Raw genomic sequence first — 12,666 nt, forward strand, 5'->3', positions numbered from 1 at the left:
GTTTTCTCTCAAATCTAAGAAAAAGACATACTAATTCACCTTTAGAATTAGGACCACTGCAGGTTTGTGAAATAAGCTCCTCCACCACTGTGATTGTTAAGTACATACAATCACAGGCCTTTCCTAAAGAATTTCATGAGTTAAAACATCGGAAAATAATCTCTGATAAAACTATCAGGGCACTAAACCCCTTCCTCTCTGAGAAAACTGGACTTCTTCATGTAGGTGGTAGATTAGAATTTGCCCCTATCTCTTTCGAACAGAAACATCCCTTGCTACTACCATCTAATCATTCAGTTGTCAAATTAATGATAAAACAAATGCATGTTAAATTGGGACATGCAGGTGCCTTGACCACGTTGTCAAATTTTCGTTCGAAATATTGGCCTATCTCTGGACTAAGACAAACAAAGAAGATAATACGCGACTGTGTGAAATGTTTCCGTTTCATGACACCCAAGTCAACACAACTTATGGCAGATCTCCATCCCGATCGTGTTCTCTCGACAAGACCTTTCCAAAAGGTCTCAGTAGATTACGGAGGTTTTTTCATGATCCGATCCTCTCATCTTAGAAAGGCTCCATTATATAAAGCATACATAGCCTTCTTCATATGTATGACCACCAAATGTGTTCATATCGAACTTGTCACCGGCTTAACAGCTGATGCTTTTATTCTCACCCTTAAAAGATTTATTGCAAGGCGGAGTGCTCCCGAGATTATATGGTCAGACAATGCTACTAATTTCTATGGTGCCCGCAATCAGCTTCTTGAGTTAAACGAACTCTTTAAAAGTAAGAACTTCTCGCAGAGGATTACTAATTTCTGCTCTGAAAACTCTATTCGTTTTAAATTTGGAGTGCCTCGTAACCCTTCTCAATTTGGGCTGCATGAGGTAGGGATTAAAGGTGCCAAATACCATCTTTATCGTCTTGTAGGAAATCTTCGTTTTACCTTTGAAGTTTTTTATACAATAATTTGTCAAATCGAAGCCATTTTAAACTCAAGACCTATCACTCAGCTCTCAAACGATCCAAATGATCTCTCAGTCTTAACGCCCGGACACTTCCTTGTAGGAAAAAGTCTCACAAGTCCACCAGAACCAGATCTCTCAGAAATACCACAGAACTGTCTTTCCCTCTTTTAGCATATCTCGAAAATTCATCAAACCTTTTGGAAAAGGTGGTCGGTGGAATATTTGCATATGACCCAAAGTAGGAGTAAGTGGAACATCGCTACTGATCCTTTAAAGATAGGTGATGTTGTACTAATTAAAGATGAAGAGACTCCCCCACTCCTCTGGCCTCTGGCAAAGATTATCGAAGTGCTCCCAGGCAAAGACTCTCTTGTTCGAACTGTTAGGGTATCCACACCTAATGGCGAATATCTTAGGTCAATAAAGAAAGTAGCTAGGTTACCCTTTAACCAATAGTGGTACTTTCTGCCAAACATGTATATAGTTTCTATAGACTTTAGTTTCTCTAGATTTTAAATAGTTTTTAGTTATCTTAGTTCATTACAACAGTACCCCTAATGTATACTGGTTTACCCTCGTTCTCGAAGTAACTATTTGATACCCTATCCCAGTGGCGTAACTCTTCTCGCCCGCCCCCTGTATGTTCAATTTTTTCACATGCGAAAAATCATGTCATTTTTTCGCTGTATTACTAGCTACCATTCTACCACAATTTTACAATTATTTCCCGTTCTCCAACCCTTCCTACTCACATTTTAACCCCACTCCATTAGAAATACAGACAGTTGTAAGATAGCAAAGAAAGTCACACTCTCTTGCCTGTTGTCTCTCGATGATAACAGACACTCTCTCTTGACTGCTGACTGTTGCTAGAGACAGTCGTCCTCTCTTTCGTCTGCTGAGTCCTACTAGGCAGACGTATTATCTCTCTATCGCTACCTATCGCTTGGTACAGACTTACCACGCTTTTTCTCTACTCTAATTATCTCTCTCGCTTGTTAATACGCGAAAAATACCGCAAGTACTATTTTAAATCGTGTACAGACGCAAATGTGCTATATCTCGTGTGATCTAAGTGTTAGTACCGCGAAACACGTCTTCAGAAACCGGTAACCGGACAGTTTCCCCGTATGAAGAACAACCGCGACTGAAAGCCTCTAAATACCGCGAGTGTGTGTATGTGCAGCAGAAGAATTGGTAAGACTTTATATAAACTTTATTTGCTATAATCTGTATAACCTTTTACCACATATCCTAATTTATTTGAACCAGCCCTATGTAATACAGTCCTCATTTACTGAAATTATAGTTATAATTTCACATATGTACACCCTTTTTGTACAAGTACAAAAAATACTATATAAATAGTTGCAAAAATAATTACAAAATAACAAAAACAAACTTACTATATTCTATCCATTTACAAATTCTAGAAGTTGGAGATACTATAAGAACTTACAATTGTTATTGGGCGATATTTTGCAGCAGAAATAAATTATTACAAAAGAAAAATATCTTTTTAAATGAAACTATGCATAGATGTTAACCTTTTTTTTTAAAACAAAACAAAAACAAAACAAGATCTCAATTATGATTAGGTATTTACCAAATGTCAAAAATAAAGCTCTCAGATGTCAATATTAAATTTTAAGATTTTAAGGATAATTAATATGACAGCTAGGCCACACCCTAACACATTTATAATTTTAATTATTACAATTTCTCAACTTGTTACGAAAGCAATTATTTATGACAAATGTCTATTTTTTCTTTAAAAGGTCAACAAAAAAAAGTTACCTGGATTTCACTAAATGTTCTTTATTTCTTTAAAATTTCTGGATTTCTGGATTCTGATAACTGGATTCAGATTGACTGCAACACAAGCAAATGCATCTCCAACTGATGACCTGGGGCAAACAAAATGAGGATGGAAGCTGTTCACTGGGACGCCAACTTTGACACTCGGTTTCTTAAAAACTTAACAATGGAACATGTGGGTAGCTTTCAATTTCGGCGTTAGAAAACGCCGTTTTACAAATTTATCAGATGAGAGACGGCATGACAAATAAAACAGTAACTACTCTTATCAAAACTGACACATTACATTGAGTATAATTCACTTTTTCACAACAAGTTTGCCGGTTTCTTAACGCAGACACTCCCTTCGTATTTTCTCTTCAGAAACTCTTCCAAACTTTAATTTAACTTTCCTCAGTCCGTATAACCGGCTTCTACCGTTTCCTTTTACCACCATTCCAGTCTTCGCAGCGGGTCACTCGTAATTCTTTTCTACCGCGCTTCACATCGTATCGTTACTGACCTTGATTATCCCTCGCTTTTAAAATCGCATAATTAAAGCGTACAAATATAACTATATTTTTATCACGAAGTTGAATTCTTTTTTGTAAAATGTGGAATATAAACAACGACAAACGAAATTTTATACATGGCCCAAGGACGTACCAAAAAATTTTATACCTTAAATATTCGATAGTTATAAAGAATTTATACATGCTAAAAGGTTTAATTTATTTACGGCAACTATGGACGTAATATGCATTATTTTATTCGTATTTTTAGTTGAAGATTAGATTAAATAATTTCAAATGTACTAAGTTATTAATCTCCAAAAATTTAAATTACAGTTCTGTCGTAGCTTGTCACACATTTCGCAAATCGAGTCTATTTCTTCGTTTAATATATGGCGATCGCGTGCTGACAAACTTTAAAGGCGGCATCTGAGAGTAGTCATTTTGATTGTTATTTATTCTGTGCCAGAACTACCACATCTTGTTTTTTAATAAATTATATGTTGGGAATAGAACAGTCTTAACAGTAAAACCAAGGCTAGACTAGGTCAGGATCAACAAATTTGATAAGATAAAGGTCAAAACTTTTTAAGTTTTAAAGTTTTTCCCCCAACGTCAAAGTTAGGTATTAACTCATATTTATTAAACAATCGCCGTGAATAATTTACCAAAAATAAGGTATTCAGCGATAAGCGGTGGGTTCTGCGATCAACATTCAGCATGCCCCAGTTGTGGGAAAGAAGAATTGATTTAGCCGTAAGCGACAGCTTTTCACAACCCTCCGGCTATTAGAAACCAATCAGTGTATTTCTTCATCGAATCATCAGAGGACAACATCAAAGGACAACAATATTATCCAAGACGGAGGACTCGATGATATGCTTACCAATTGATTCAGTAGCCCAACAGCTAGATTACTCATCACTATTCTAAATATTTTTATTTAATGTGCTTTTAAATGTTATTTACACAAATAATTCTACTTGCAGGTCTTTTAATTCACTAATGGCTGTTCAGAACATTTCTATATTGTTATTAGGAACGACTGGTATTTTGACTTGTGTAGCAATATTACACTTTATTATTACAGTAAGTATTACTGTCTGTACTACCTATAACAGGATTAAGATACCTGGAGCTTAAAAAGTTAAAATAATAACACACAAAAAAGTATATAAGTAGTTATAAAATATAAATTACTATTAGCACAAGGGCCAAATCTTTTCAGTTTTGATGGGTTTACCCAAAATTTTTTTATGTATTTTTGATTGCTGATTACTAATTTCGAGGGTGGAAATTGATCTAATTGGTCAAAGAATTAATATAAAAAATTTAATAGTTTATAATTATAAGTCTCTACACCGTAAACTAGTAGACAAAACATTTTTTTTTAAATAAAGGTTGCTCTTTAAAGAAAAACAAAGAAGATGGCGTTAAGTCGACTTTAATCCAATATTGAGCTTTAAAAAGTCTGGTTTTAAAGCTTAATTTATAGACTTTCAAACAAAATCACTGTTAAATTACTTTATTTTTATTTGCATTAAAGTTATAGCCTTGTAAGACCTGATGTCCAATTAAATGGACATGGTCCATCTTAGTGTACATACTAGTGAACCTGGCAATAGCGCGCCGTATTGCTATGTGCACATTTTACTTATGTAGTTAACCTATTAATCGCAAGTGGCAAATATGGGGATAGTTATAGTAAAACAATTGATGGTAAGTAGCTTATCTTATTAGAATATTAACCCAAAGGTTGCTTTGTTTAATAACATACGATATTATAAATATATTTATGTAATGTAGTTTTCCTAGCAAACCATTTTAAGTTTGTTTTTATCTAAAACAGGGATATCTCTATAACGAACACGGTTATGACGAGGTTTCGCTTATAACGAAGTACATTATATGTCCCGTGAAATTTCTATTGAACTACGCCTCTCTACAGCGAAGAAAATTTGGTTATAACGAGAGAAAATAAGATTAGAAAACGTGTTTTTTTACGTTTTTGGCCCGGCCGTGGCTATAAATAAATACCCTTTTTAACTGTCCCCGCAATAAACTTAACTGCCGCCAGCAATAAACTTCTTCTGTTTAATCTAATGACCGATATTGTGTTGTCAAAAATTTATAATTTATGAATCACAAGTGTCCGTGTAGGGGTTTGACCATTCGCATCTAATAAACTACGAAAAGAGGCTTTGAAGCATGACAAATGAAACAAGTTTCATCAGAATTTCATTTCACAGTTGTTTTTGTCGTAGATGTTTATCGTTTGTTTCCTGATTGAAAGCAGAAGTTTGTCCTGAAAGAGGAATTTCAAGTTCAATTCTATCTACTATGCTTAAAAATAAACACAAGATTTTCAAAGCAGGTTCGTCTGTTTACGGTAAATCAAAAAAACTACGTGCCGTAAGTAATAAAGAACTCGATACTGCAATGGTCAAATAGTTTACCGTGAATAGGGCTGCGAATGTTTCAATAAGTGGAGCACTGCTTCAAGAAAAAGCAACACAGTTTTCGCAGGCCCTAGGTGGTGATGAGAATTTTAAAGCATCGAGTGGCTGGATTAGCCGTTTTAAGGCGAGGCACGAAATTACGTGTGGAAAAATTTGAGGTAAAGCGAAGAGCGTTTCCAAAGAATTCACCGACAACTGGTTGAAGGCATGTCCTACAATAAGACCAAAGACGAGCTGAGACTTTTTTTAAAATTACTCCAGATAACTCTCTTTAATTCAAAAATGAACGTTGCATAGGTGGCAGGTTATCAAAAGAACGGTCGTGTGCCAACATGTCCGGTTATGAAAAAAGGAAGTTAGTCGTCATTGGGAAATCTCAAAAATGACGTTGTTTCAGAGGTGGAAATCAGCTTCCTGTCACATATAAATTTAATAAAAAATCGTGGATGATAGCAGATATTTTTAGTGGAGAACTTTTGAAATGGGACAGAGAGTTGGGACATCGAAAGATTCTTTTATTTGTTGACAATTGTACAGCCCATCCGAAAGTTAACAGTTTAAAAAATATTTAACTTCTTTTTTTACCCCCAAGTTGCACATCTATTCTGTAACCGATGGATCAGGGTATCATAAGGTCCCTTAAAGTTAACTACCGTCGTGATTCCTCTGTTACTTTATTAGATGCCATAAATTTGATTCACAAAGTATGGTCACTCGTAGTTAAAAAACCATCAGAAAATGTTTCGGTCATGCGGGGTGGAGAGAGACTGAGGTAGAAAACCAAGAAGATGAATATCCTGTACCAGAGTGGTTGAGGTTACAACAGTAAGGTCAAGAGCTAACCCAACTGAATAATGATGACGAGTTTGCTAAATTCATTGCCATTGATGATGACCTCATTGTTTGTGATCTTCCAACGGATAGTGGAATTATCGCGAAAGTAATAAATCCGCCGGCTTTATCGTCAGTGACGAAAGTGATGAAGATAGAAAAGACAATCGCAGTAAATCTACACAAGAAGGTCCTAATAGACAAGATGTGGTAAGTGCTTTAAAGGTTGTAAGAAATTGATGGATTCGACCGTTACTTGATGGAAATTCATTTTATGTAACAATAAAACACTGAAAACTTTGTTTTTAAAACTTCCACAAAATTTATTTTAAATTCTTATCACTACAGCTGTTTCGCTGAACTTGAGAAAGGCAATTAGCCGAAACAGCTGTAGTGATAAGAATTTAAAATAAATTTTGTGGAAGTTTTGAAAACAAAGTTTTCAGGGTTGTAAGAAACTTTATCCAAAGACAAAACGCAAATAAAGAAACTGTTTCACATCTTTAGAAAATATGAGAGAATGATACTGGACAATTTAAATTCCAATTGCGGAAACAATAGTTTATCTTATCTTTGAAAATGCGCTTTATACATTATGTAGTAAAAAAAAAAGTAAGTACAGATTTTTTGTTTTAACGTATATCATTGACAATAAAAATAAACAACTTTTTTTCAAAACGCCATCCAAACAATATTTAGCATCTTATATTGCAAGATATTGTTTTGGAAAACTACATATTCATATGTATGCACAGTACTATTGTTGTTAAGAAAGAAGAAAACAACTTGTTAGAAAGTTTTCTCTTACTTTACATTTTTATTCTTCCGCTGCATATCAATACCTTAGGAAAAGAATTGTTTATCACATCTTAAAACTTTATCAAAATGGTTTGATCTACTTAAAATAAAAACCTGGTCTGACTCTAATTTACTCTCTTTTAACGTGGATAAGACAGTAGCGCATTATCCTATAAAGGAGCTCTTCAACTCTTGCTTCTTAATAACATCATCACTACAACCCTGGGTGGGTCCTGGCTGACTGTACAACTTTTTTTTCAATTTGTTCGGTCTTCCATCAACCTAAAGTCAAATGGAATGTTCATTTTCCGGAGATCTGCTTGGATGTTATCTCTCCATCGCATTCTGGGACGTCCAAGTGGTCTTTTGCCTGTGGGAATCTCTTTCCATACCAGTTTTACAAGTCTATCGTTATGCAGTCTGTGCACGTGGCCTGCCCATCTTAGTCGCTGTGATTTAATTTCTTGGACAATATCGGCGTTATTGTAGGGTGTTTTTAATTCGATATTGATTCTGATCTTCTACTGGTTTGTGGTGATGTCATGTCCGAAAATTTTTCGTTCAAAGCGTCTAAGCTTTTCTTCGTTTACTTTGGTCATGGTCCACGTGTTATTACAGGTCTGACGATGGATTTATAGATTTTGATCTTTGAAATTTTTGTAAGATTTTTTGATTTTATGAGCTTATCCAGTGCGAATAGACAGCGGTTTGCAGATTGGATTGGATTCTTATAGCAAACACCAGTTATCTTGGCGACGAAATGCGCACAACGTCACTGAGAAATAGATTATGTTTACGCCCCATGATTCTCCTATTGGTTTACTATTTCTGATAAGTAGTTTCAGTGGCGTAACGGTATAGTTAACATACAAATACAATAATAATTATGACTGAATTTAATTAACAAATAAAACTACGTTGATATTGTCTTTCATATTAAATGGAGGGTATTGTATAAATAAATGTAACACAGTTATTATTTAATTTTGATATTTTGGTTTTATTATAACACTAAAACAAGTCTCAAGTGTAGAAACATAATAACTGAAAATAATTTTCTAATGGTTAATTTTCTTCATCTTCATCATCAGAAGAAAACTCTGTACTGGTAGATTCGATGTTAATATTTATAATAATAGGAGCTATTTCCATGGCGTTATCAACCACTATCTCGCTGTCCATGTATTCATCTTCCTTCTTAATGACATGGTCACATCGTTTTCTCCACTCATTTGCATCAATTTTATTGAACTCTTCCTCAGCCAGTTTTTGTACGTCAGCTAATTTAAATGTAACGTTTTTCTGGCTTACATTATTTTTGACTGTAGCCCCTATAAGTTCAATCAAGGAAAAAACATTTTACATGACGGGGTTTATAATATTTAATGGTTTCGTATAATTCCGGTTTTAAAGCGGTAGGTATAACTGGAATATTTTTCTGTATTAACCATTCTATCATTTCATTTTTTTTTTGAGTTTGATGTAGGCGCCCGCTCTAACTGAATACTATGATAAGATGCGTTATCAAAAACTAGTACCGAGTTAGCAGGTAAATTAGGTATTAAACGTTCTTGTAACCACTTTCCATAATTATGTGCATTCATTTCAGAGTGGAAATCCCCTGATTTTGTACCTGAATTGAAGATTAATAATCCATTCTTAATGAATCCCATGTCTCCACCGGCATGCACTATTATTAGTCGTTGACCTTTGGAAATATTAGAAAATAATCCCTTTGTTGATTCGACAGTCCAATTCTTCGAAGAAGTATGACCACTGTGTAAGTCTCGTCAACATACACAATTGGCCTATTTTAAGTACGAAAATGTTTGATTTACCTGAGATATTTTATTCCCAAAGCTCGTATTTCACTTTTTTCTATAAGCAATTTTCGGTTGTTTTCGGTTCTCCTCCAACGAAATTGCATTTTACGTAGAAGGCGTCTTAGAGATGTCTGTGAAATTGTGATATCCAAATCGTTATGAATTTTTTGTTTTAATTTTCTTACCGTAACCCGACATTTGTCTGTTTTATAAAAATCGTAGATTATTCTGCGAATGTCTCTTGTTTGGTATGTATGAATGTCCGGCAAATCTATGATTGATCTCCTTACTCGTTTTTTGCCTGGACTGGCAAACCTGACTCTGTCGGTATTTTTCAAAGAACATTTTGCTTCTCTTGTTATTCTTTAGATTGTTCTGATGAAAATTCCTGTAAAAGTAATTACAGTGATTCATTTTATCTGGTATGAAAGTTTAAAAAATGTCTATATTTAGTGCCATACCGAAAGAAATTACACAATATATTCATGTGTAATAGGTGTAATAATTTAAGTATGTTAAAAAATGCCTTTCAATTATCGAGAGTCCAATGTACATACAATAATTATAATTTCACAAATTTTTGCAAATATGTTTATTTAAAAAGCTATGCCGTTGCAAACTTGAATATTTTGGCCATGTTATGCGACACCCAAAGAGATATAATATACTTCACTTAATAATACAAGGCAAGGTAGACGGAAGAAGAGTGGACAGGTCGAAGAAGAACGTTATGGCTTAGAAACCTGAGAGAATGGTTTAACAGATCCTCTGCATCCCTTTTCCGAGGTGCCGTCAACAAAATTACTATAGCCAATTTGATAGCCAACGCTCGATAATCGAGCATGGCACATGAAAAATAAGAATGCCTTATGATACAACCACGAAACTACATTATACAACTAAAAGAGAATAAATTAAGCAGATATGACTAATAAATCATAAAGGCAAAGTTAAAAACTCTCGATTATTTTCAGTTCATTTGATAGCGAATTAAAATTAATTTATTATACAAACTTACCTGTTGCTTTAGCTGTTGTTTCTTTCACAGTTTTCAAGGTATCTGCTTCGAGCTTAAAATTTTTGAAATAATTAAACACATTATATATGATCTCACGAGATCGTCCATTAATAACAGAATTAGTCTTTCTATTACTTTCTAACGCCATCATATGAAGAAACTGCCACTAACACAAATAAACTATCCAAAATAATAAGAGTCTAAGTATGAAAAATAACAGCCGCACTTCACTTTTGTGTTACGCACCTGACTACTGGGAGGAGACTGATGACAACCACCTAATCCCCCCTAAGCGGACTTCAATTTTGGGTTTGTGCGCCTCGCCAACTTAAGTGATGTTGACAGTAGTAACAGCCAGATCTCACATGGTCACTTCATATGGATTTGTTAAGTAGGAACCTAGCCTCAGCCTGCTATGCCTAATATGCATTCACGCTTAACAAGCAAAGATCTGTTTCGAAGGAAATCAATTTCACATCTTCCAAAATACCATATTTTTCTTTGTTTGAGTCTCATCTTCGATATGGCCTTCCTTTTTGGAGTTCTAGTACAGCTGCCCAGTCTGATGTTATTTTTAAATTACAAAAAGAGCAATACGGTATCTTTTTGGCCTCAGTAGAAAAACACATTGCAGAAGCTACTTAAGAAATCACGGGATTTTAACTTTTCTCTCTTTATATATTCTAGAAACTGTTTGCTTAATTCGTAAACACCTACATGTTTTTCCAGCAAGATCTAATCATGACTACTCCACCAGAAATTCAAACTTTGATGTGTATTTACCGATCCCGTCCACTGAGTTAGTAAATAAATCTATATTATATTCGGCAAAAAAATTATACAACCATCTCCCTTTGCAACTTAAATCTACAACTTCTTTCCTTAGTTCCATATATTGACAAAGGCCTATCTATCAGTGGAAAAGTTTCTTAACGACTACCTAAGAAATTACAGTACGTTTAGGTACAAGCAACTAAAGTATTTTTGTATATATTTGGGTATCACATGCAGCAACTTAAACTTATTTGTAAACTAGTTCGTAAGGTTTTATTATGCAATTTGCAAATTTAGTTAAATTTTGCAATGGATTGTTTATTTTGTGGCATTAAAGATTTATGTAATTTTGACTTCTTGTAAGCTTTGCCCATAAAATTATACAATTTTCAGTGGTAATAGAGCTTATTTCTATTATATTCTAAAATAAATCGTTTGAACAATAAACTTTGTTTTATTTATAACACATTTATTATGTGTTAGTATTATGTGTTATTGCGTTTCTAGGCTAGTGATGTAATACGGCTGACTGGCCAGGTTGGTACATCTTTGGTCTTGAAAATTTAATTTGATTTTAAGATGTTTTACAATCGCAATTTTTTATCAAGATCATTTTTTGTTAAAATTTACAATAATTCTCGTCCAAGACACATTCTGAAAAATATTTTATAGCTACTGTTTTATGACCTTTAAAAAAACATGAAATATTTTCCTAATTAAAACAATCATATTAAAATTTTCAAACTTTGTACCATTAGATAAATTAGACCCCCTAAATAAATAGATATATTAATATAAAATAAATAAATAGATAAATTATAAAATATTATATAGTATAAAATATTATGTAATATAGAATAAATAAATAGATAAATTATAAAATATTATATAGTATAAAATATTATGTAATATAAAATAAATAAATAGATAAATTAGAACCCCTACACCACTGTATGGTTATTGTGAAGTATCATGAAATTTAATTTGGCGCATTCGCATTTCCGGATATGTCCGCCATCAGATGCCACTTTTTTGGTCTCCTTTTCATAACTCATCCTTAGATTCCCTCTTTTGTCTTTTTGCTCGATGGGAGGAACAAATGATACCTTTTACGGGCGTATATAACATGAAACAAATTGTTCGAGATAAAGCTAATCTAGAAGAATTAAAAAAAATTGTCTGCGCCACTCCCAAAAATTAATATTAGACTTCTATATTTATCAAGGCAAAAATACATTTCTGCAGAATGAAGACGATGTTAAAAAGTTAGGTGTTGGTCCATCCGCAGTTATCAAGTTATCTACAACATTATTCGAAGACAGACATGTATTTATTGATAGATATTTCACTATCTTACCTTTACTTCAATACATGTTAAACAAAAATATTTTTTTAACTGGTACAATAATGAGATCCAAATTACCCAAAGCAGTTCATGTAACATCGGATAAGGTGACGAGTCGATTAGGTCGTGGTTCTTATGAGCAAGATGTAAGATCTGATAAAAAATTAACATAGTTCAATGGTATGATATAAAATCAGTTATGCTAGCGTCAACTGCGTTGCAAATAGAACCTTCATATGAATGTAAACGACGGTCAAAAATTACTCCCGATATGTTGATGTACCTAAACCAATCATTGTTAAAGTGTACAACTAATCCATGAGGGGCATATA

The 12,666-nt window shown here is 33.7% G+C and overlaps 1 long non-coding RNA gene across 1 annotated transcript in view; it reads left to right on the top strand.

The window, feature by feature from the left end:
• The window catches only part of LOC140438369 (uncharacterized), a 48,537-nt gene that overhangs the window by 34,506 nt on the left and 1,365 nt on the right, over positions 1–12,666 (top strand). Inside the window, exon 4 of the long non-coding RNA XR_011950514.1 lies at positions 4,276–4,375. This is a non-coding gene — a long non-coding RNA (uncharacterized lncRNA). The remainder of the gene's footprint in view (positions 1–4,275; positions 4,376–12,666) is intronic.

This window comes from Diabrotica undecimpunctata, chromosome 4, assembly GCF_040954645.1.
Source record: "Diabrotica undecimpunctata isolate CICGRU chromosome 4, icDiaUnde3, whole genome shotgun sequence".
NCBI lineage: Eukaryota > Metazoa > Arthropoda > Insecta > Coleoptera > Chrysomelidae > Diabrotica > Diabrotica undecimpunctata.